The 23,749-nt window shown below is 55.9% G+C and overlaps 1 protein-coding gene across 1 annotated transcript in view; it reads left to right on the forward strand.

Annotated features, from left to right (window-relative positions):
• SDK2 (sidekick cell adhesion molecule 2) overlaps window positions 874-23,749 on the forward strand; it is a 285,180-nt gene continuing 262,304 nt past the window's right edge. The window contains 1 exon segment of the mRNA XM_021066690.1: window positions 874-1,526. The gene's annotated coding sequence lies outside the window, so the exon portion shown is untranslated.

Below are 23,749 nucleotides of genomic sequence, written 5' to 3' on the forward strand. Positions count from 1 at the left end.
GGCTGGAAGGGAAGCTGGCCGAGAGGGCCGAGGGGCTCTGGGGGCACCCCTCCCCAGGACGGTTCCAGGTTGGCACCGCGGCCCTCGGGCGAGTCCCGGAGACGCTGGGCGCCCGAGGCCGCGCAAACCGCTCGTGTTTCTGCGGGGCTCGCTCCCGGGCCTGGCTCGGGGCCGCCGCCGCCGCCTCCCCCCTCCCCGCGCACAGGCTGCTCTCCAGTCGCGGCCACAGGGTAGCGCTCGGCCCCCCTCGCCGCGTCTCCGCCTCCGCCTCCGCCGCGCTCGTCCCCGGCTCACGCTGCCCCCGCAGCTCCGGCTCGGCGCAGGCAGGAGCGGCTCTCCGGACGCCGAGCCCGGGAAGCCGAGGGCGGCAGGATCGGCGAGCGAGCGGCGGCAGTGGCCGAGGCGGGGGGCGGCGGCGGCGCGGCCGAGACGCCGGAGCGGGCGCGGCGGCCGCTGCTTCTCCGACCCGGGCGGTCGGCGCGCGCCGGGCGTCCGAGGAGGCGCCTCGTCCCCGGAGCCGGGGCTGCCCGCCCGGCTCTCCGCGCGTCTCGCCGAGAGCTCCGGCCGGGGCGCGGCAGAGGGCAGAGCCGCCGGGCCCCAGCCTCGGGCCGGCAGGAGGCACCGCGACCCGGCGCCGGCGACAGCCCGGGTCGCCGAGCTCAACAGCCGTCCCCGCCGCCCTGCAGCCGGCGCGGGCATGGGCGCGCGGGGCTGCGCGCCGGGCCGCCGGACCTGCAAAGTTTGCTAGCCCGCTGGGCGCGGAGGCGAGGGCGCGCCCCGGCCCAGCGTCCCTGGGAAGGACTGAGTCCCCGGATTGGGCGACGGTGCGCTGGAGCCGAGAGGGGTGGCCCGGCCCCGCCAGCTGCCGCCTGCAAAGTTAGAAAACTTCAGCTCCAGGGAGATTCGGACCGCTATGTTCACCGCGCCCCCCGAACCCCGCGCCCCTGAAAGAAGCCCGGCACCCGCGTCTGCAGCCGCGCTCGTCTCCCGCCCGGCCCCGGGGGCCCGGCGCCTGGATCGGCGGTGACTGCGTCCGCGCGGAGAACCCAACCAGGGGGCGGGGAGGGGGCGGGGGGCGGGCAACGTGGCCAAGGGAGGAAGTTTCCTGAAGTTGTCGATTTATTCCGGAGCCCGGCCGGCGACCCGGGCGGATCGCCGAGGCTGCTCTGCCCGGGAGAAGTCGGAGTTGGGGTGCTTCGGGAGGGAGGCGCCCAAAGTCCAAGAGCGGCTTTTCCTCCTGATCTTGGCTTGCCTCTGGCCTTCCCGGCGCGCTGCGGGGCTCGGACTTGGACTGAAGAAGCGGAGGAAGGGTTGGGGTCCCCAGCGCTGCCCCTCCCGGACGGATACAGCTCCGGGCCGGAGCCGCGTAGACAGTCTCCCAGGCCACAGCCGCGGGGTACGGACCCCACCAGGATTATAAAACAGTGCGGAAGTCCCCCCGCACGAAAAAAAGCTGGTCACCATGTGGGGGCTGCTGATCTGGACTCTGCTGGCCCTGCACCGGATCCGCGCGGCCGGAGCCCAAGGTACGGAGGGCCACCCCCGCGTGGGGTTGGGGAAGGGGCGCAGGGAGGGTGCGGGAGCTCCCTGGCCTCACGGTGGCTTCTTGGATCCGGGCTTAGCCTGGGCAGAGCCCTCTCCAGAGAGTTTCAGGACCCTTTCTCCGAGTTTGGGGGCTCTTTTTCGGGGGGTGGGAAGGTCTTTCCGAGACTTGTGGCTTCCAAATGAGGGAAGAGGGGTGGGGTCCGTGCTGGAAGACGTCGCTCCTGTAGGCTGAGAAGAGTTTAAGGGGCGGGGGGGCACCCCCCCGCCCCCACTGTCGGTGCCCTCGGGCTGATGTGGGAGGGGCGCGTTTTTAGTGCGGGGCTCAGCGCCCGGCTGCACCCGGCTCCTCCTGCCGGGCTCCTGGTTCCCCGCGCGGGGTCGGCGGGGAAGGGCAAAGCCCAGCCGGGCCCGCGCTGGCCGCCCCGAGGCTAGGAAGTAGGGCGGGAGGGCGGCGGGAAGGAGCCCGAGTCAGGCCCTGGGTGCCAGGTCGGTCGCCCCAAGAGGCAAGTGCGGGGCCCGGCCGAACCTCGGAGCCCGTGTTGGCTGCTTCGCCGGCCGCTGGGGCTGGGGGTGCTTCGCGGTGCGAGCGCGAGCCGGGGTCGCGGTGCAGCCCCAGGCTCACCGAGGGGCGGTGCACAGGGCGGGTCTGAGGCCCTTTTCCCTCCCGCCCCCGCCCCCCACTCAGCACCCTTCCTGCCTCTTGTCTCCAGCCCCTCTGGCCGCTCAGTTACCTCTGCAGCCGCCGCTCTGACCTGTAGCTGCCTGGAGCAGCCTCAGGGTGGAGAAGGGCTGGCGGTTTGGGGAGTGGGAGTGTTAGGAAGGAAGAGAAGGCCTGAGCCGCGCTGCCCCCTCCAAGGACCGGATGCCCAGACCCTCCCGGTCCTTGGGCAGGTCCCAGCTGGGGAGGGCGGCTGCTCCGATGCTTCCTTGCCTTTGGGGTTCACAGATGCAGACAGTGGTGCCAGCGGTGTCCGAGCGGCGCCTGCTGGGGGCGGAGGGAGACGAAGCCTGGCCTGAGCTCTAGGACTCCCAGGGCTTGGCCTGCCTTCTTCCCGGCTTGGGAGGGGGCTGGACCCACGGGGGACGGGGACAGGGAGGCAGTCTGCGGAGGCTGCAACCTCGAAAGGGCCCCACCTACCTCTGGGGTCTTGGAGCCTGAGGGGAAGGGGACTCCAGTGTGCCCAGCGTAGGGCAGTCCAGAGAGCCAAGATGCAAGAGATAAGAATAATCAGCTCTCACTCACAGGGCTGAGGGGAGAATTTTACGGCTGTAATGTAATTTACATTAAAGCACTTAGAAATTTTGTAACGGGCCCTGTGAATGTAAGGTAATAAAAGTTATTATTATTTTTATGGTCATCATAAAATCTTCCAGCCGGCAGGGACTTCAGAGGTCGCCTTAGCCTAGTAGCCATTTAACAGGTGGGAAAACTGAGGACCCTGGGGGCATCGGGTGACTGGCCCAAGGCTGCTGGGGGACCTGGGGGCAGGAGTCAGGACTGGGACCAGGTGAGTTCTAAGCCCCTCTCTTCCTGCATCCAGGACCCTCTGTAGCTGGGGTGGGCTTGCTGGGGCAGGGGTCCTTCTTCTAAGGGTCTGGGGAGGACTGTGAAGCTGGCAGAACAGGAACTGGTTCATCTGTCCTGGGGCACAGATTTTGCTCTGGGATGCCCATGGGGTTACCTTTTGGAAGCCAGGCGACAGGGGGGCCTTGGAGGGGTGTCAGTCTCTATCTGGATGCTTCTCAGTTACCACACTGACTCCAGCATCGGCACAGTGTCCTTGGTCAGGTGGCTCTCTAATTGTTGTCCCATCCAGGACTAGGCTTGTAAGAAGTCGCCAGAGCACCCGAAGGGCTTTTCTTTCTGGGTCGGCAAGTCAGTTCCATGCCCCGCGTCCACACCTGCCCCATCCACCCAAGGCCAAGGTTCCTCGCCTCCGTCCTGATGTTCAGGCCAGGCCACCTCGCGTTGCCTGTGGTTCGCCCTGTCGGAAGCCGAGAAGGTCTCGTTGACTGATTCACTCTCTCTCCTGCTTCTCCTGTTTGCTGTGGGTTTGAGTGTGGCTGCCTGGGTCCCCTGCTGCTCGGTTTGTGTCCCCTGGCTCCGGGAGCGTGTTTTCCAGCATCTACCGGGTACCCTCCTTCCATTTGTCTCCTGGGCAGCAAACCATGCACAGGATTGTGGGAACTGGGTCCCGGCCCAGGCTTGGGAGCAATGCCGTGTTGTGAGTCGGGGGAGCAGGGTCAGGCCTCGGGGTCTTATCTGCTTTGAGGTTAGATGGTTTCTCCTTTGCTTCTCTTTTGGGTTTGAGGCCAGGCTATTAACCCCTTTCAGGTGGTTGAGCGCACTGACACTGTTTGTCACGTGTGCGCCTGGGAACCTCATCCTCCAGGTGCCCCTCTCTCGGGGCAGCCCTCCCATCAGCCACTGCCAGACCTGTCTTGACTTGGTTTTCGCGACATCACTTGTTTGTATTGGAAGCCACCATTTGCGCATTTCCCCCCAAACTCAGTGTCACACGGTTCAGACTCATTCCCCAGACATGCGCAGGGATGCTGTAGAAAAAAGCGGAGTTGATCTGAGGATACCAGGTATTCAGGGGGTGCCCAGCAAGCACCTGGTGTGTGAAAGGTGCTTAATAAACAGTAATTGTTGTTGTTGCTGTTATTGTTCCTACAAGCCTATGGTTATTTTCACACTATCAGCCAAGGGACCATGAGGTTCCTGGCCACCCCCCCACCCCCCCAAAAGGCCTCGAAAGCCTTGTCCCCACCCAGGACTCTTCCTTGACTCCCTTCTGTGGTCACATCACTGTCCCTCAGAGTGGCCCTTGAGCAGTCCTGGCCCAGAGTCCCAGGCACTCTGGAGAGTGTCTGCGTTTTAACAAGTGCCACGCACGAAGCTTGATGGCTGCTGGTGGACCTCGTGGGGAGGCTGGGAGGCTGGAAGGAGCCCAGCCAGCTGGTCTAGAAGGTTCTTTCAAGAGAACAGTGCCTGGGGGAGGAACAGAGGAGGGGTCTGAGCGGAGCGAACCAGGCGGTGGGAAACCCTGAACAAGGCCGGGAAGCACAGCCCCAGAGGCTCCCGAAGGCTCCAAAGGGAGAAAGTTTAGTGTTGGGAAGGAATCACAATAAAAGCCAAACAGCACTCGAGGGAGCGGGATGAAAGTTTAATTACATGGTGTGGCTAAGCTGTAATTATTAATTACTGACAGCAAAAAATAACTTATTGATCAGGGCTTCTTACTAATTACCACAAGGCCAAGTGGCACGCTTGCCTGGGGCTCAGCTGCCGTGCGTCAAAGCCCCATGCGCGAGGGCCGGGGGCACCCCTGCTCCCCGTCCCCTTCTCCCAGGGCCAGAGAGGTGGCTCTCCACCCCACACGCCCCTCTCCCTCGCCCTGGGCTCCCCCGGGCCTCAGTTGGGCGGCGTGGAACATTCTCCCTGTGGTTTGATGAGCGACACAGTTTGGTGTTCGTACTGATTGCAGAAGATCGCCCCTGCCTGCCGGGGATGGACAGACTCAGGACCCCCCACCCGAGACCGAAGCACGCTGGCAGCCTGGTACCTGCCTCCGAAACTCTCCCTTTCATGCATTTGTTCGGCAAATATTTATCGACCGCATCTCCTTTATGTCCTCTGCTGGAAGGCCAACGACGGGGCCAGGAACCGTGTTCCATCAGGGGAGGGAGGCTGGGAAAGAGGCCAAGTCCTTTACAGCAGTTCTCTGTTTAAACAGTGCCTGAACGGCCGACTTTCAAAATGATGTGTTAAATTGCATATTGCTCTGCATTCGATTTTGTACCGCGGGACACAGTTGGGCTGGACGCTGAATGGTCAGAGAGGGTGAACTTGTTCTCCACCCTAAGGACTAGCACGCATCAGGACGTTTGCTTGAAAAAGACATGAAAAGTCATCTAGGGCTGTCCCCTGCCCACACACCTGGGACAGGTGGCCCCGTGGTCTCTGCTTGCATACCGCCTGGTGATGGGGGACTCACTCTCTTACCAAACAAGCTGGTTTTAGACAGTCGTGCTTTATGTTGCTGAGGCATTTGGCCTCCCTGTGGCCGGTTGTCCTCGGGTTTGGCTGTGGTTGAAGGCGTCCTCTGATTGGCTAGAACCTCCTCCTCCCCCCCTTCTCTCTGACTCCTGGCCCCTCAGGGAGTCAGGAAACTGAGTTGAAACTGATGCTGGGTGTTAGGGTGCTGCCTGCGGGATTTCCACCCTGGCCCCGCCTGGCGTAAGTTGCCGCTGACGGCCCTGGAGCTGCCCGAAGCGGTGGGAATTAGTCATCGTAATTTGGGGCCTTGGGATGCCAATAGCAGCAAATAGGCCAGCAGTGACTGCCAGCAGCGGCCCCGATGCCTGTAATGGAAAGGAAAACAGGCCAGGTTGCTGAGACATCCCCGTGACTCCTGGTCCTCCCAACTGCTCCTGTCCCCATGCAGGGCCAGGGAGTGGTGCTGAAAAGGGGTCCCCCCCCCCCGCCCCCGTGGGGCTGCTCAGGGTCCTGGGGGCAAGAGAGGGAGGGGCTGCATAGCCGGTCTCATCAGAGCCAGGTGTCTGGTCCAGGCACCCCCTGAGGCCCCTTTCCTTCCAAAGTGGAGGCGCCAGCATGGTGACAGCGATGGCTCCCAGCCTGGTTCCACCCCTGAGCCACCTGGAGCTGCGGCCCCGTCTCCTCATCAGTAAATGAGGAAACAGAGTCAAAAAGAAGGGTTAGCCACCTCGTAGGGTTTTCCCCAATGCTGAGATTATCCTCATCACTTTAAACATGCCCTTCCTCTATGTTAAGGCTTTTTTTTTTAGGGCTGTACCCACGACATACGGAGGTGCCCAGACTAGGGGTCAGTTTGGAGCTGCAGCCACCAGTCTACACCACAGCCACAGCAATGCAGGATTTAGGCCAAGTCTGGGACCTACACCACAGCTCATGGCAACACCAGATCCTTAACCCACGGAGCAAGGCCAGGGATCGAACCCACGTCCTCATGGGTCCTAGTTGGGTTCATTAACCACTGAGCCACAAAGGGACCTCCAGTGTAAGGCTTATAAGGTGTTGCCACCAGCTACAAGGATGTTGTAATGCTCACCCCTCGCTCCCCACACTCTGCGTCCCCTCCAGCCTCACCTTCACTCACTCCCGTCCACCACACTGAGCGCCCTCGTGTTTCTAGAATTTACCAGTCATGCTCTGGCCTCTGAACTGGTGCTGGAGCATCCTGCTGTCCCTGCAGCCGTGCCCACTCCTCCCCAACGTCTGCAAGGTCCCATCCTTATTTGATCAGACTTTTCCTCTGATGGCCCTTCTCTGTCCGTAAGCACCCAGTCACGTGGCATCTCCAGGCACCCACCTCTTAGCTTACTTTCTCCCCGCCGCAGCCCTCAGCTCCATCCGAAACATGTTGGCTTGTTTATTGCTGGTCTCTCATATGGGCAGAGCTTTATTTTATCCCCTGCTGTATCCCCAGCCGCTGGGACAATGCCTGACACATAGAAGGAGCTCAGTGAATATGCGTTAGTGAGTAAAGAATACACGACTGAATGAATGAACACTTACCTACGGCATAAAGCCCTCTGTCATCTGGCCTTTACCTGCTTTTTGGCTCCTCTCTGGCCACTCACCCAGCCCTCACGGGCTCCCTGCACATCACAGAGGACCACGGACCCCGACGACCATGAGCGGCCACGCCTACCCAGGGAGAGGAGCCCCGGCCTCCAGCCTGGGCTTACATGGCTAGTGTTTCTGTTGAGCCAGGAGCCCCTGGCTCAGGCTTTCTAGCCCCCGTTCCCAGCTTTTCCCACCTCTGGCCCTGCAGGTGAAGCTGCTTCTAGCAGCCTGGCCCCTGGGTTGGCTCCTTGCTGAATCCCTCCCAGCTCTGTCTTTCTGACATGGGGGAACCTGGGAGGAAGGGTAGTGGGGTTGGGGGGTGATGTCCTTCCAGGTGTGGAGGCACCTTTTGAAATCCGTAAGAGACTCGCATCCACAATTCAAGGCTGTGGCCCGGCTCCCTTCCCCTCGCAGCACATTGGCCAGAGCTGATCACGTGGTCCCACCCCGTGGTCCTTCCCAGGCAAGGGAGCTGGGAAGCGCAGGCTTCCGTGTCGCTGGAGGTGGGGCATCTCGAGGCCCAGTGGTGATGTCTGAGCATTCCTCGTAACCGCAGAGATGACACTGTGGTCTCCAGAAGTGCGTTTCCTGCCGAGAATCGCTTTACCCAAGACAGTCCGTCCCTAAAGCTACAGGCATTCCCCTGAGCTACCTCCAGCCTGTGCCACCACTTCCCCGCCTTTTGAGTTTTTGCCCTGAAGCCATTGAGAAGTGGCTTGTAGAGTGGCCAGTGCCTTGGAACTGGGCCAGCCTGGGTGCAAGCTCTGTCACTTTGGGTCAGTCTGTGCCAGTTTGCGTTCAGTCACTTATATGCTCAAGCCCCGTTTGCCTGTTTGTAATACAAGGAGAAGCAGATGAGATGGCACAAGCGGAGCGCTCAGCATGGCACCGGACATATCAGAAGCTCTTAATAAGCTAATTTAACTGTGTCTGTGCTTCTGTGTTTGGCCTGCCAAAGGCTCTTAAAATAAGATCTCAGGTTTATTTTGTTTTAAGACTTTTCCCCCCACTTCATGTCTTTTTTTTTTTTTTTTTTTTTTTTTTTTAGGGCCACACCCATGGCATATGGAAGTTCCCAGGCTAGGGGGTCTAATCGGAACTACAGCTGCTGGCCATAGCCACAGCAACATAGGATCCACGCCTCATCTGCAACCTACACCACGGCAGCTCTGGATCCTTGACCCACTGAGTGAGCCAGGGATCAAACCCGCATCCTCGTGGATACTAGTTGGGTTAGTTTCTGCTGCCCACAATGGAAACCCTCATGCCTTTACTCTGTATTCCCAACCCCCTCCCATCTTCCTTTTGCTCCACTTTCTTTTGCTTCTTCCCCAGTGTAGGATGATTTGGCATCTTCTCTCCATCCTCAGGACCTATAGAGGGCAAGCGAGTTCCCATTTGGTGCCTAGTCCGGGAGTCCAGCAGCATCAGGCATGTTACCATCGTTCTGCTCCCGAACTCCACCATGTGGGTAAACTGAGGCTCAGACCCATTACCTGCCCGGAGCCACACAGCTAGGAAGTCAGGGTTTGAATCCAGGGCTCTCTAGGCATCTTTCCACAGCCCTGGGCTGCCCTGTGCCTCCGCCGCATCCTTCCCTGATACCTTCCCAGTGAGAGATGCCCAGGCAGTTGTGTGGTTAGAATACTGGGCCTGGTCCAGGGCCGGGAGTAGAGTTTGGAAATCACCCTGGGAATCCCTCCTTCCCGAGGTCCTCCTGCCTCTTGCTTCTGCCCTAGTTGTGTCCTCACTGGGCCTTAGGTTGGCAGAACATGGGAGGTCAGGAGGGGACCCCTTCTTCCCTCTCCTTCTCTCGTGCTTTCCCCTGTCCCCCCTCAGGGATTGAAACGAGCTCGAGATGTGTGGGCTTGGGGTGTTTATGACGGGCTGGCCGGCGACAGAGCTACACAGTCTTCTAAGCTGAATGGGATGGAGAAGAGAAGCAATTAAAGTTTGATGCCATTTAGGAAGCTATTAGTGACCCAGAGGGGTGATGAAATTTTGATGATGCGATAATCCTAAGAGGAGGAGCTATTACTGGCCGTAGTGCAGCCCATTCAGGGAATTCGGCTTCTGGGCTGGACCTGGTGACAGTCAAGGGCCTGCTGGAACCAGGACTCTGGATCCCCCTCCCCCCACACACCCCGTCTCCTCTGTGAAGGTGCCAATGTGCAAATGGGGAAGGAGTTGTGTCGGCCAGGGTCTGAGCAATGGTCAGAATCATGGCCAGGCCCTTGCACAGTTGGCTCATCCCCATGTAATGTGAATCAGTTCTGAATCCAGTACAGATGCCAAGTTCCCTGCTTTGAACCACCAGGGCTGATCCAGAATGTGCCATCAGAGGGCCCAGATGGCACAGCACAGGCCTCTAAGGGGCCTGGAACATAGACTACCCCCTGAGTTCATTCATCTGTCATTTACCACTTGGATGACCTTGGATAAGTTACATAGCTTCTCTGTGACTCAGTTTCTTCATCTGTAAGATGGAGAGGAGACTAGTCCTAACCTTATGGGGTTGCAGTAGGGTTTAATGCGATATGTTAATAAGCTCTTAGGACAGGTTCAGTGTAGTGTAAACACTGAACAAGTGTTCATCATTGTCATTATTGTCATCTTGGTGTCAGGAAAGCAAGGTCAGCTTTGAGCCTACAGGTTGTCATGTGCCCTGTGCCCTTTATCTTTCACAGGTGTGACAGTAGCATCTAAATTCCACCATTAGGGATTTATTTGTTTGGTTGAGACATTCCCCCACCTCCAGCTTAAAATGCAAATATGCCCCCCCCCCCAGAGAGCCCACATATTCTGCTCTTATCAGCTGTGCATGCCTTGAGGTGAATGTTTTTACTGGGTCCTTTCCTAAAAACTCAAATTTCTATGGGTGGCTTTCACAGGTTGGTCATCTCTTCATCCCAACCTCTGAAGGACTTTGGCCGGAAAGATTAAGTTATTAACCTTGTTTGCATTGAAGTTCAGAAACATTAAGTAACGTGCCAAGACCTCTCGACTTGTGAGACAGAGACAATGAGGGCAGGCCAGCTGCTTCTGAGATCATCGCTTTTGATCTGATCCAGACAGCCACCTTCAGGAGTGGCTCACCATGCTGCTTTGGGGTTGGGGAGCGCTCTCACTTGACCACAGGCTCTGCCCCAGCTTGAGGGGTCGGGGTAGGGCATGGGGCGCAGGCCGGGATGGCCTCTCCTCCCTCTAAGGGACCTCAGAGCCCTGTCTGCTATCCCAGGGGATGATGGTGATGGGATCTGAATCCTGAGACCTCTTGCTTCACATACCATAAGGCTTTGAGCTTCATGGCTCCGCCCCTGCTGTGGTCCACAGCCAGGCCCTCCGCGGTCTGGCGCTGTGCACGGCTGCTGTCTCTCTCCCCACCCCTGCACCCTGCCAGGCTCACTCCGCTCACCGCCCCCCGCCCCCCGCCCCCCGCAAGAAGCCATCAGCACCCTTCCCTCCTCTCCCCTCCTGCACCCCATCCTCGCCCGGGGGCCCTTGGCTGGAACACAAACCCCCACATGCCTCCCAGTCCTTAGGATGCCGAGGGTCTAGATGTCTCATCTGGCCCTTGGCCTTGTTGATTCTGAATTATCTTTTAATGTGTGTGTGACTGATTTCTTTAATTATAAACTCCTTGAGTTTAGATAATAACCCTTCATCAGCAAGGATAGAGGTATTAGACAGAAATGATGGTTTGCCCTTAATGAGGTTAACCCTTGAAAGCAGAGTGTTTGGAGTTGCTGCTGTGACGTGAAGGAATCGGCAGTGTCTCTGCAGCGCCAGGATGCAGGTTCGATCCCGGCCCAGCACCGTGGATTAAAGGATCCAGCATTGCTGGGTTGCAGCTGTGGCTCGGATCTCACCCCTGGTCTGGAAACTCCATGGGCCTTGGGGCAGCCAAAAAAGAAAAAATAAATAACGAAAAAACAATAAAGCAGGGTGCTGTAGGGGTGATATAAGACACGTTCAAAGAGAATGTATCAGGCTTGTGATGCCATGTGGGTCTCAGAGGCCACGACCCATTCTCACTGGGTCCCTTTTGGTCCCCGTGTCCTCCGTGGAAAAAGGTGGGGGCCTAAATCCAGCATTTCCAGACTCTTCTGTGAAGGACTCCGGTGGTGGAGGAGGGCAGACACGTGCCCTGAGGGATCTGACCACGTAGCCCAAAGCTGCCCGCCATCCGCGAGACCTTTCCCTTTTGAATATTTTACTTTTTAAATACATGAAATTTTGCATTCCATTCCACAGTCTATCTGACTTCTATTTGAACACACAAAGGCCATCTTAAAGCCAATTGATGTTGCCGGAAGACGTGGTACGTCTGCCCCCTGGCTTCCTGGGCCCCCGGGGATGGATGTCAAACCTTGGCTTTGAAAAACTTGAATCGGATGATCTCTTTGGGTCACATCATCTGTAAGATTCTGAGATGCTTTACACATAGATATTCCTACCATTGGTATTGAAATTTTTCGGTCGTGTTTCATCTACATACCCACCTCCTAAAGTACTTGTGTCTCAAAGGCAGGGAACCCTGGGCCACTGTAACATCCCCCGTGACTTCCGGGGTGGCGGGCGTGCGCATAAGGTCCCCAAAGGACCCTGCTGCTTGGGGGCCCTTGCTGCATTTGCTGGGTCCTCCCTTAGCATCCATACTGGTAGGGGGTCCTCCCCCCCCTTTTCATTTGCACGGGGTTAGCCACCCAGTGGATCCAGCATCAACCACACCACCGCAGTTGTGGTTGAAGAAGAGTTGGGGGCAGGGCACCGAGCGAGGCCCTGAAGATGCCCCAAAGTAAGAGGCACAGGGCTCTGTGAGAACTCTGTCCCCCTCCCTGGGGTCCTTCTCACTGTTACTCGTCGGTGCCTTCCAGGAGAGCCAAGGTGACCAGAAGCCCGACCTCTGGCCAAGCAGGGCCTTGGCCTCATCTGCGTCCCAGCAGCAGCTCCACGCTCTGCCCACGCAGCACGCACTGCGCGTTCCCGATCCATCTTCAGTCACCCCACCCGATCCCTCTTCGGCTCTTGAGCTTCTGGAAGCAAAGCGCAGAGCATCCACGCACTCCCAGGCCACCCCGCGCCAGCCAGCCTTCCCCACCACTGCTGTCTGCCCCTCCCTGTCCCGCCCCCACTGGAGGAAGTGCCCCTGCCCTGAGGCCATGCCCTGCCCCCACGCCCTCCTGTTCAGTTAACCTTGAAGTCTCCCCCCTCGGTGGCATTGTTCATTGACTGCGTGGCTCCGGCGGGCTCAGCCCCGTGGCCCTCGACCTCCCCGTGGGGAGCCCCGTCTCCCTGCCCTGGCGGATAGGCCGTCGCGGGGCCGGAACGCTGCCCAGGAGGGCCAGGGGGAGCTCCTCATTAGCTCTGCCCCCAGCTCATTACCGGGCTGTGCATCACTGGGTGAAAAATGATTGTCGTCGGGGCGGTAATAAATCCGCCGCTGTCAGAGTTGATGTGATCGCACTAATGAAGAGGAATCAGCCCGGGCGGGAGGAGATGCTTCTGGCCGTGGCTCCGGGGCTGGAGAGCTCTGTCCACTGCCCATTCTCCCTACCCCAGGAGGACGGAGGCCCGGGCGTCTGGGAGAAGGAGAGAGGTGTTGGCATTTAACCCCCTTCACCTAAGACCCTGACGGATGAAGAGCCCAGAAGATGCCCGAAGCCTGCAGGAGAAAGGAACATTGTTTGGCTCGAGGGAGCGAGGGAGGGTGTGATAAGCTCCCCACCACCCCAGCCTGGGCCCTGGGCAGAGGCCGTCGTCGGGACTGTTGGGTGGACCGCTGTGCTTTTGATGGTTCAGGCTCCCTCATAGGGCCCTGGCTGAGAGCAGCGCAGGAAGGCGTGGGGAGAAACACAGGCCCATTGTCTGCGCCCCCCTGCCTGCCACCTCGCCTGCAATGTTAGGACTCATTGTCTCTCTGGATCTTGGAATGTCCAGCCCCAGGGTGCAGGGAGCAGGCCTCTGACTCCAGCTTCTCTTGTGCCTCTGCTGTGGGAGAGCCCAGGGGCCCTGGATCCTCTGAGCCCAGCCTGGGTGTCCGAGATGATGCAAAGGCATGCCTCTGAGATGCTGACATGCAGATGGGGGGCAGACAGGGCAGCAGCCCCGTCCCAGGGCTGGGCCTGGGGACACCTGGGGATGGATGAGAGGCTGAATGAAGGAGGGGGTGCTGGCACCTGGGGCCCGGGCCTATCCTGCCTCATTATTGGAAGTGAGCAGGTGGCCCGGAGTGGTGGGGGGCTGGGGTCCCCTGCAGGGTTTGCTGCATGTGGGTTCCCAGGCCCTTCCCCCAGGAGCTTCTGGTCTGGGGGGCGGGGATCGGGAGTGCTTTTCTAACAGGTTCCCAGGTGATGCGCTGCCAGCTGGTCCGAGGACCACACTTTGAGAAGGACCGGCCTAGGGGTTTGAGAAACCCGGGGTGCTGCACCGGTGGCCCTGCTGAGCCACCTCTGCTCCAGCGGGCTCTGCCTGCTCCCCCCTGCAGAGGACAGTGGGGAAGCTTCACTTACAGAACCCGTGAAATTCGGGCTGCATGTAGGAGGCGGAAACCACCGTGCCTTCCTTCCTTCTCCTCTCACCACCAGAAGCTCTTGCCCCCAATGTCCTTCCTTCAAAGAAAGGGGGAAAAAAAAAACCAAAAAACCCCAAACACCAGCCCAGAGGCCTCCTTCCAGGGAAAGGAAGGGCAGGGGTGTGACATCATCACTGGCTGAGACAGCCTTTGCGGAAAGTGCCAGCACAACCCTTATGTGTCAGTGGACAACCTCTATTTGCTCTTTGAGCATTTTCTCAGCGCCTCCTGTTGTGCCAAGCACGGGGCCTGGGGTCCAGCCCAGGTTCAAGGCAGGTCCCGGCTCTCAAATTATTCACAGTCAAGTAAGAACATCAAGTGTGAGGGGAGTAGGACGGTGTGAGGGGCCCTACTCCAGGTGGGGACCACGTGATGCAGGGACAGGGCAGAGGGGTAACCTGAGCATCTGTCCCAGTGGAGGTGTCCCCAAGGAGGTGGCCTTGAAGCTGAGGTCTTGTAGGAGGGGAAGGCCCCCCATCTTCCTTAGGGAACATTGCAGGCTTTGTTTTTGTTTTGACATGATAAACTCTTTAGCTATTTAAGGGATACAACTAGATAATTCTTGACACACATGTAACACCCAAAATTACCACTCATCACGCTAAAAGTTTCCTGTGCCGTGGTCACCCTTCTCTGCCTGGCATATAGGTCTTTCTCTTTGCTTTTTTTTTTTTTTTTTTTAAATGAATATCCAGTTGTTCTGGAATCTTTTTTTAAAAAAACTTTCCTTTCACGCCTGAATTACCTCTACACCTTTGTTGAAAAATCCGTTGTCCCTATATGTGTGGCTCTATTTCTGGACACCGTTCTGTTGCATTGATCTATTTGTCTGTCTTTATTCCAAGAGCACATTGTGTTGGTTACTGTTGCTTTGTAATAAGTCTCGAAACCAGGTGGTGTTAGTTCTCTGACTTTGTTCTTTTTCAGAGCTGTTTTGGCCTTTTCCATTGCTGCAGGAGTTTTGTATTTTCCTTTACATTGCATATGGATTTGAGAATCAGATTAAAAAGAAAAAGTCCCCCTGGGACTTCTGGTTGGGATTGCAGATAATCTAGATCGAGTTGAAGAGCGTTGGTATCTGATCCATTGGGTTTTCTGGCCCATGAAATGGGCTATCTTCACGCCATTCTTCAGGTCTTTGATTCCTTCTCAGCCACATGTTGTGGGTTTCAGAGCACAGATCTATCCCTCAACAGTTCATATTTGTTATGCCATTGTAAGTGCTTTTTAAAATAGCTTCCAGTGGCTTGTCCGCAGGATATAAGAACACAGTGGGAGGTTCCAATGTGGCTCAGTGGGTTAAGAACCCGAGTAGTATCCGTGAGGATGCAGGTTCGATCCCTGGCCTCGCTCAGTGGACTAAAGATCCAGCGTGGCCGAAAGTTGCCCCGTAGGTCGCGGATGCGGCTCGGACCTCGGATGCTGTGGTTGTGGTGTAGGCTGGTGCTCCGGCTCTGATTGGGAGCTTTCAATATGCCACAGGTGTGGCCTGAAAAAAAGACAAAAACGAGAACACCGTGGATTTTGATGTCTTAATCTTGCGCCCGGAGACTTAGCCAGACTCAGTGATTGGCTCTAGTCACTTTCGCATAAGCTCCATCAGGTTTTCTCCCTACGTAATCAAGGTGTCCACACGCACAGTTGAGCTACTTTTCCAACCTAGCTTCTCTCTCGGGGCTGTTAGATGCATCAGACCCTCCACCAGGGCTTTGTTTTCATCCCCTCCGTTGCCAAGCAGCAGTTGCGGGCGGCAAATGCACACCTTAGCGGCGCCCTAACCACTGAGGTCAGGGGTGCTTGGCCGCCTTCTCCAGGGGCTCCCGGACATGCCCCACCCCCCCGCCCCGGGTGCTTACCCTCCTCAACACGCATGCTCTCTGGCATCAACCCGCCTGCAGAAGGTCTGCAAGCTTCAGGACGAGGGCAGGAAACAAAGGCACAGTGACTGTCCTGTCTGTTCACACCTGTCCACACGTGTGATGACCACATGCCTTTGGGGTGTGTGGCTTCCTCCCCAGACCTCCCTCTGGTCCCAAGCCCCAGAGCCTCCCTAAGGGTCAGCAGGTGAGCTAGAACTGTAGGACAGCTCCTAGAACCACGAAGGTCAGATTACAAAGGGCTACCCGTTTTATAAGAGGAGGACGTGGGCCAAGGGACCCAGGGAGGTGTCCTCAACTGCAGGGCTTGGGAGCTTGGGATTTCAGGTGCCTTTTGCTGGCTCCACTCCGTGGCAGGTGTTGGCATTTTGCTCTTCACCTTGCTCTTCACCTGCCTCTGGCAGGACTGCCATCTCTCTGAACCCACTTTCTCAGCTCCGTCTGAGCTCCGACCGTGGTCTCATCAGCCGAATTGGGAGTCGGGAGAGCCGTAGAAGGGCTGGGGTCCAGGGGTCTGGGTAGAGCCCCAGAGCACGTAGGGCCTTTGCCAGGGGGAGGGGGAATCAAGATCAGCAGCTGACCAGCTGGTTAAGGATCTGGCGTTGTTACTGCTGTGGCTCAGGGTTCGATCCCTGGCCCAGGAACTTATGCATGTCCCAGGCACGGCCTAAATAAAAATAAATAAATAAATAAATAAATGGAATCAGCCAATCAGCCCCTGGGGTGTAAATTTGGAAGAGGGGCCAGCTTCTCACCTTTTCTCCCTTAAGCCCCAGGGTCTCCTGGAGTGGGGAGTTTGCATAGCCCTTTGCAGGGCTGAGAGTCAGCTCCTAGACCCCCTCCCCGGACATTCAGCTCCGGCTCCCCTCTGCTACCCCAGCTCTCAGCCCCAGACACACAGCAGCTTATCTCCCAGACAGCTAGCTTTGGAGTCGGGGCCTGATAACAACAAGAGGTCCTGCGGACCGAGCCTTTGCTGCGAGCCAGTCGTGGATTGTCGGGCCTTCCAGACAAGCCTGAGAGAAAGCATATACCTTCCGCGTTACATGGGTTAGGGGACTGAGCGTCCACTGTCCTCCTGACGCCCCTGCCTAGGGCTCTGCCAGGCTGTCACAGCCTCTGCCCATGACTTCGTGTTTATGCCCCAAGAGCAACCTCCCCAAGCTCCTGCCCTCTGGGGCCTCCAGGCCTGTTTCCACATGAATCGGGGCACTCGAGAGCATGCCAGACCTCAGCTCACATGGAAGGAGGCGTTGCCAATAAAAATGCACTGGAGACGTCCAGTCACAAGTGTCATTATTGTCATCATCCCATATTCGGTTGAACCTAAGACATCGCTTATAAGAAGCACCATTGTTTTACGTGCTGCTCAGGAAGAAAAAATGTGGCCATTTCATCTGTAGGAAGATGCATTCTGACTACAGAGATGTCCCCCTGCTTTTGGAGGCCCTGAGATTGGGTAACAGGCACGATTTATAGGAGGCCACCCCCCGCTGGGCTCCGTTCTAAGGGTCCTGTGTGTATTAACACGTTTCAACCCTCCCAGCACCCCCTGTGCACTAGGATTCAGCCGTCCGTCCTCCCGACCACAAAACAGGCCAGTGGAATTGATTGAGAAAATGTAAGCTGCTCATCTTGGCAGGGCCATCGGATTATCCGACGTGCTAGCGGTTGCCCTGGGCTCTGTCGGCGGGGCCCAGGAAGGCCAAACCGGAGAAGGACTGCGCGGTTAAGAGGCCACCCCAGTGGTCTGACTGCTGCCCTTCTCCAGATTCTGGTGTAAATCAGAAAACTCTCGGGACACACACTGTGGACCAGACCCCTGGGTTTGCCCCCCAGGGCTCTAGAACATTCTCCCTCCCCATCACCGTCTTCCTGGTACATGTTGGGCCTGAGAAAGTCTCTCCCCGTCCTGCCCTGGGCTCTGCATTCCTTCTGCAGCTCCGCTTGGTGCCAGCACCTGTCTCCTGGGGGACAGTGGCCTCCGAGGAATGAATGTCTGGCTTCAGTTCCTCCCCAGGCCTCCTCTCTGAGCGGGCGCTTCCGGGCCAGGCCAGGGCTTCCGAATCAACTCCTCTTGGCTCTCCTCCTCTCTCTCAGCCAATCCGGAAAGCCAAGTGAAGGGCCTGGCTCTAATTACACGGAGACCCTGGGACAGGCTGGCACAGCTGAGCACCCTGCACCCACCCAGCCCCCGGCCGTTGGGTGGTGGCGGCGGTGGTTTCTTTGGAGAAGCCGAGGTCCTGAAGACAGCTGGCCTCTCTCCTCCCCTCCCCAGCCCTGGCCAGCCCGTTAGTCTGTTCTAGGCCCCCCTGAGGCACTGTTCTGGGGTGCCCCTTCCCCGGCCCTCCAGAGGTCTCCATTTGCGGAGGTGCGGGCTTGCGCTGGCCTGCCCACTGGACGCTGTTCTGTCTAGCTCAGTGATGCTCGGTTACCACGCCATGGGGCCAGCCCTCAAAGAGGGTCCGGCTCCAGCATGATCTCTAATCCACCAGCAGGACCAGCGGCATAACCTGTAAAGGCCCAGTGCAAGATGAAAACGCAGGCCTCTAGATAATAAATTGAGAATTCCAAGGAGTTCCCACTGTGGCTCAGTGGTAATGAACCTGACTAGGTTCCATCCCTGGCCTTGCTCAGTGGGTTAAGGATCTGGTGTTGCTGTGAGCTGTGGTGTAGGTCGCAGATGCGGCTCGGATCCCGTGTTGCTGTGGCTGTGGTGTAGGCAGGCAGCTGCAGCTCCAGCTTGACCCCCAGCCTGGGAATTTCCATATGCCATGGGTGTGGCCCGAAAAAAAAAAAAAAATTCCAAGATGGTGACAGCAAAGCATTAAACTGAGAGTTGGGCCCCAAGCATGGGTCACGCGCCCCAGAGGCTGGCCGTGCCCACTGGTGAGATCCAGGGACTCCCCTCTCCTCTGCTGGCCTCGGATTCCTGGTCTGTAGAATCAGGGAGTCGGCGCCCACTCCCTCTCCTTGGGCTGAAAAGGCGAGGGGCTCTCTTGTCTCAGGCTCTGCGGGTCAGACAAGATGAGGCAGGATGGTGAGCAAGCAGAGAAACTCCCCTCTGAAGTTTGCCAGTTTTGGCCAGTGACTCGTCTGGATCATTGTGGGCAGGAGGATGGAAGGGAGGGAGCTGGAGTTGGGCCCCGTTGTCTCGGGTGCCTGCTTGTCTGGTCCCGTCTGGAATTCACTGCCTGTCTCCTCATCCCCCGAGAAGCCGTGTACAAAATGCCACAGACTTCAAAGCCGGGGCACATCACGCATCCTGGCCCTGCCGCTTGCTGTAGGACCTCAGGAAGATACCCCCCAGCCTCAGTTACCCCATCTGTGATATGGAACAGGAATACATACTGCTCAGAACATGTTCATCCTCGGAGCTCCCGTCGTGGCTCAGTGGAAACGAATCCAGCTAGTATCCATGAGGATGCGGGTTCGATCCCCGGCCTCGCTTGGTGGGTTGGGGATCTGGTGTTGCTGTGGCTCTGGTGTAGACCAGCAGCTGCAGCTCCGATTCAACCCTTAGTGTCCATATGCTGTGGGTGTGGCCCTAAAAAGCAAAAAAAAAAAAAAGAAGAAGAAGAAAAGAAAGAAAGAAAATGTTCACCCCCTTGGGTCCAGTTTTCTCCTTCCCTGTTGACAGGCCAACTCTTGGAGGGAAATCAGGAAAATCCTGCAAAGCAGGATGGATTCTCTTTCTGCAGTCAGTGGTGGCATGGAGCATCTGGCGCATAGTAGGTGCTCATGCTGGTGATTATTCACAGCAGAAGCACCCCCACCATTGCTACAGTCAGGCTCAGCCAGGTTCATTCTCGGCTTTGGGATGCACCCGTGCTTTGCGTGGCTGAGGGCAGTGCTTGCAGCGTCAGCACCACTCAAGCGTTTGCCAGAAATGCAGACTCTCAGGCCCTGCCCCACAGCTGATGAGTCAGAATCCGCATCTTCAGATCCTCAGGCGAGATGCATGCACATTAAAATTTCGGAAACACTGGCGTTTGTCTGCTGCTTTGCTATCTTAAGATAAATTTTAAAAGGGCAGAGGCCCTCCGAAAATACATGCTGTTGGTTCTATCAGTTCGTGGAGTGGGTACGCGGTTGCCTAAAACAGCGCTCTTGAATCCCAGTCCCCGTGCTGAGCTCAGCCCTCCTCCCCTCCCCCACCCCAGCCCCAACTAGGAGGGGGGTGTGGGGCCTGAGCTCTCTCCCCCCTCTTCCTCCTCCTAGAAAAGCAACCCAGAGGCCCCGCTTGGTTAATGGTTTGTCTGCGCTGCCATCTTTGATACAGGAACATGAAAAGGAATCACCTCTTTAAATAAACAAACCCGAAAATACTCCTGGGGACAAGCACAGGAGCTCGAGCGCGCGTGAGAACTCATCGCGATTGAAGTGCAATTCCCCAAACGGCCTGGACCCATTAACCATCGCGGCAGCGCGCAGAGGCAGCGGGGAGCTGAGTGTGCCGGGGTCTGAGAGGACCCGGGGTGCAGTGGAGCTGACCCGATGGGTCAGCTAGAGTCCCCGTGGCTAGATCCGTGACACCCCCTCCCTGCCTGTCCCTGCTTTTGCAGAGCAGGGAGGGATCTGAACTAGGTTGCGGTGCAGTCTTGGTTCCCTGGTCTCTCTTCCAGTCCAAGCCCTGTGGGTCTGGGGGGGACGCGAGGGTCTCCCCGCTCAGGGCCCTGGGTGGAGTGCTGGGATCCCCTGTTCCTGGAGGCATCCAGTTGATGGGGCCTCCAGCAGCTTACAGAGCGGTGGAGGACGAAGGCTGTGGATAAGAGCCAAGACCTTGGGACCAGACCATCTCTGTGGCTGTGGACAAGCAACCTAGCCTCTCTGTGCCTCAGTTTCCCCATCTGTAAGTTGGGGATGGTAGTATTTGCTTCTCGGGTTTTCATGAGGATGAAACATTATTTTTTTGTGGCGTTCCTGTCGTGGCGCAGCAGAAACAAATCTGACTAGGAACCATGAGGTTGTGGGTTCGATCCCTGGCCTCGTTCAGTGGGTTAAGGACCCAGGGTTGCCGTGAGCTGTGGTGTAGGTCGCAAAGGCAACTCGGCTCCCGCATTGCTGTGGCTGTGGTGTAGGCCGGCAGCTGCAGCTCCGATTTGACCCCTAGCCTGGGAACCTCCATGTGCCGCGGGTGTGGCCCTAAAAAAATATTATTATTATTCGTAAAGCTCTTTGAAGGGCTTCTGCCATTATAATTAACACTACATGCGTATCTGTTAAATAAATCTAAATGAAATAGGAGGCAGTAGCCAAAGGGAAATAGGTGCCTTCTCCTAGGGAATCAGAAAGGATTCTTCAGAATTTTTGGGAAATGTCAGCCCGTATTTCTTCAAATATTTTTTCAGCCCCTTTCTCTCTTTCTTCTCTTTGAACTTCACTAACACCTGGATCAGCTCTGTTGATATTATTGCCCCACAAGTCCCTGAGGCTCTGCTAACTTTTTAAAATCTTTTTTCTCTCTGTTCTTCAGACTAATACATCATTTCTATAGGTATATTTTCAAGTCCACTGTTTCCTCCATTCTGCCGTTAAGCCCACCCAGGGAATTTTAAAATTTCGTGCATTTTATTTTTCAGTTCTAAAATTTCCATTTGGCTTTATCGAGTATGTGTATTTTTTCTAGCTCTCTAAAGATACACTGTCTTTTCTCGCAGTAAGAGCATATTGTCATTTGTCTCACTGGGTAAGAGCTACTTTAATGATCTGTGCCAGCCAATTGCGATGTCTTCATTTCAGAGTCATTCTCTATTGGTTGACTTTAATCCGGAGACTCGTACATATTTTCCTGGTTCTTTGTATGTAGAGCGGTTTTGGAATGTATCCTGGGTATTGTCATTGTTATGGAGAACCTGAATTCTGTTCTCTTTTTTCAGAGCGTTGATATTATTTCTGTTTTAGTGGGAATTAACTTAGTTGAATCAAGCTGCAGACACTCTCTCGGAACACCAGCTCACATCTCAGTTCGGTTCTTTTATCTTCAGCTGGGTGACTTCCAAGTGTGCCGTGAGCTTGCATGGTTAGAGGGTCAGCCAAAGATTGGGGCGGAGTCTATACACAACATTTGGGGTTTCTCTCTCTGGCTCTCTCCTTTCTAGGATTCACCCCTCACTTTCCAGTGGCTGTAGTTGTCCTGTGTTCTCTATTTCTTGAGGCTGGAAAGACTGAGTTTTCTATTAGAGTTTTAAAGTTATTATTATGATGTTAAAGTTCATATGACGTAAAATGAACTATTTGAAAGTGAATAATTTGGTGGCATTTAGTGCATTCGCAATGTTGTGCAGCCACCACGTCTATCTAGTTTCAAAAGATTTCCATCACTCCAAAAGTCCATATCCATTAAACACTTGCTCCCTCACCCCCTGCCCAGCCCCTGGCAGCCTCCAGTCTGCAATCTGTATCAAAAGATCTACTTATTTGGGATATTTCATGTCAGTGGAATCATACAGTATCTGACCTTTTGTGTCTGGCTTCTTTCAGGGGGCATAATGTTTTTGAGGTTCATCCATGTTGTAGCACGTATCAGTACTTCATTCCTTTTTTATGTCTGAGTAATATTCCACTGCACGCACATGCCACCGTTTTGTCAATCCATTCATTTGTTGCTGGGCACTCGGGGTGTTTCCACCTTTTGGCTGTTGTGAATAGTGAGTGCTTCCGTGAACATGTATGTATCTGTATTTGCTGACATATCTGTTCACTGTTCTTTAAAAAGGTATATACTGAGGAGTGGAATTGCCGAATCATGTGATAATTTTATACTTAACTTTTTCAGGAACTGACACACTCTTTTTCACAGTTACATTCTCACCGGCAGGGTATCAGGGTTCCAATTTCTTTACATCCTTGCCAATGGTTACTTTCTAAGGAACTAATTAATTTGTTTAATTCCTTTGTTAAATTATGGCTATCCTGGCGAAGCCGCACCTCACTGTGGTTTTGATTTGCAGTCCCCTGATGATTAATGATGTCAACTGTCTTGTTATGTGCTTGTTGGCCCTCAGTATGTCTTCTCTGGAGGAATTTCTGTTCAGGTCCTTTGTACATTTTTTCATCATGCTGCTCATCTTTTTGTTGTTGAGTTGGAAGGGTCCTAAATGATATTCTGGACACTCGACCCTTGTCAGATCTATGATTTGCAAATATTTCCTCCCATTCTGTAGATTTGCCTGTTCACTTTCTGGAGAACGTCCTTTGATGCACAAAAGATTGTCATTTTGATGAGGTCCACCTGAATTGGTTTCCCTGTGTTCTTGTATCTGAGAATCCATTGCTAAATCTGAAGTCATGAAGATTTAGCCCTGTGGTTTTTCCTAAGTGTCTCAGGGGTGGGCTCTTCTATTTAAGTCATTGATCCAGTTTGTGCCAGTTGTCGCCTATGGCATGTGTATAGGAGTTCATCTTTGTTCTTTTCCATATGGGGATCCAGTTGTCCCAACATCTGTGGAAGAGACATGCGTTTCCCCATTGAGTGTTCTTGACAACCTGTTCAGAAAGCAGTTGGCTGTGCATGTACAGTTTGATTCCTGCCTCTTGGTTGTATTCCATTGGTCTCTGTCTGTCCTTACGGAAGGACCACACTGTTTTGATGACTGGCGCATTGCTCTGTTGGGGGATGAGCCAGCCCTCCAGTCGAAAGCCATAGGAACCAGGAAATTCAACTTTGTGTCGTGGGCTTCTTCCGTCCTCTCCAGAACCCGCCTGCTTTGGTTCCCTCTGCAGTGCTTCCAGGGGTTGCTTTCTTTGTATTCTGTCCAGAGTTTGTGGCCATTAGCTGTGGGGTGGTTGCTCTGGCAGGAGTTTACTCGGTGGGGCCAGAAGCAGCCTTTCCGTGGCCCCTTCCCCCTGCCATTGCTTTCCGTGGCTTTTAGTGAGAAGGACAGAAGCGTTGGGGATGGGAGGTACCTGCCCAGGTGCTTTCCCTGGAGAAGACGTCTCACGTGGCCCACGCTCCCCTGAACTATGGGGGCCTGCCTTTGTCCTGCACCATCTGGGGTGGATGTTGATTCCAGAGAGAAATGCCCTTGGGGTTTATAGATGATGAAGAGATGAAGGCTCCTCCTTTGTTCACTCTTTTTTGGTTCCTTTTTTTAGGGCCATACCTGCAGCATATAGATATTCCCAGGCTAGGGGTCC

This window comes from Sus scrofa, chromosome 12 (genome assembly GCF_000003025.6).
Source record: "Sus scrofa isolate TJ Tabasco breed Duroc chromosome 12, Sscrofa11.1, whole genome shotgun sequence".
In the NCBI taxonomy this organism is placed as follows: Eukaryota; Metazoa; Chordata; class Mammalia; order Artiodactyla; family Suidae; genus Sus; species Sus scrofa.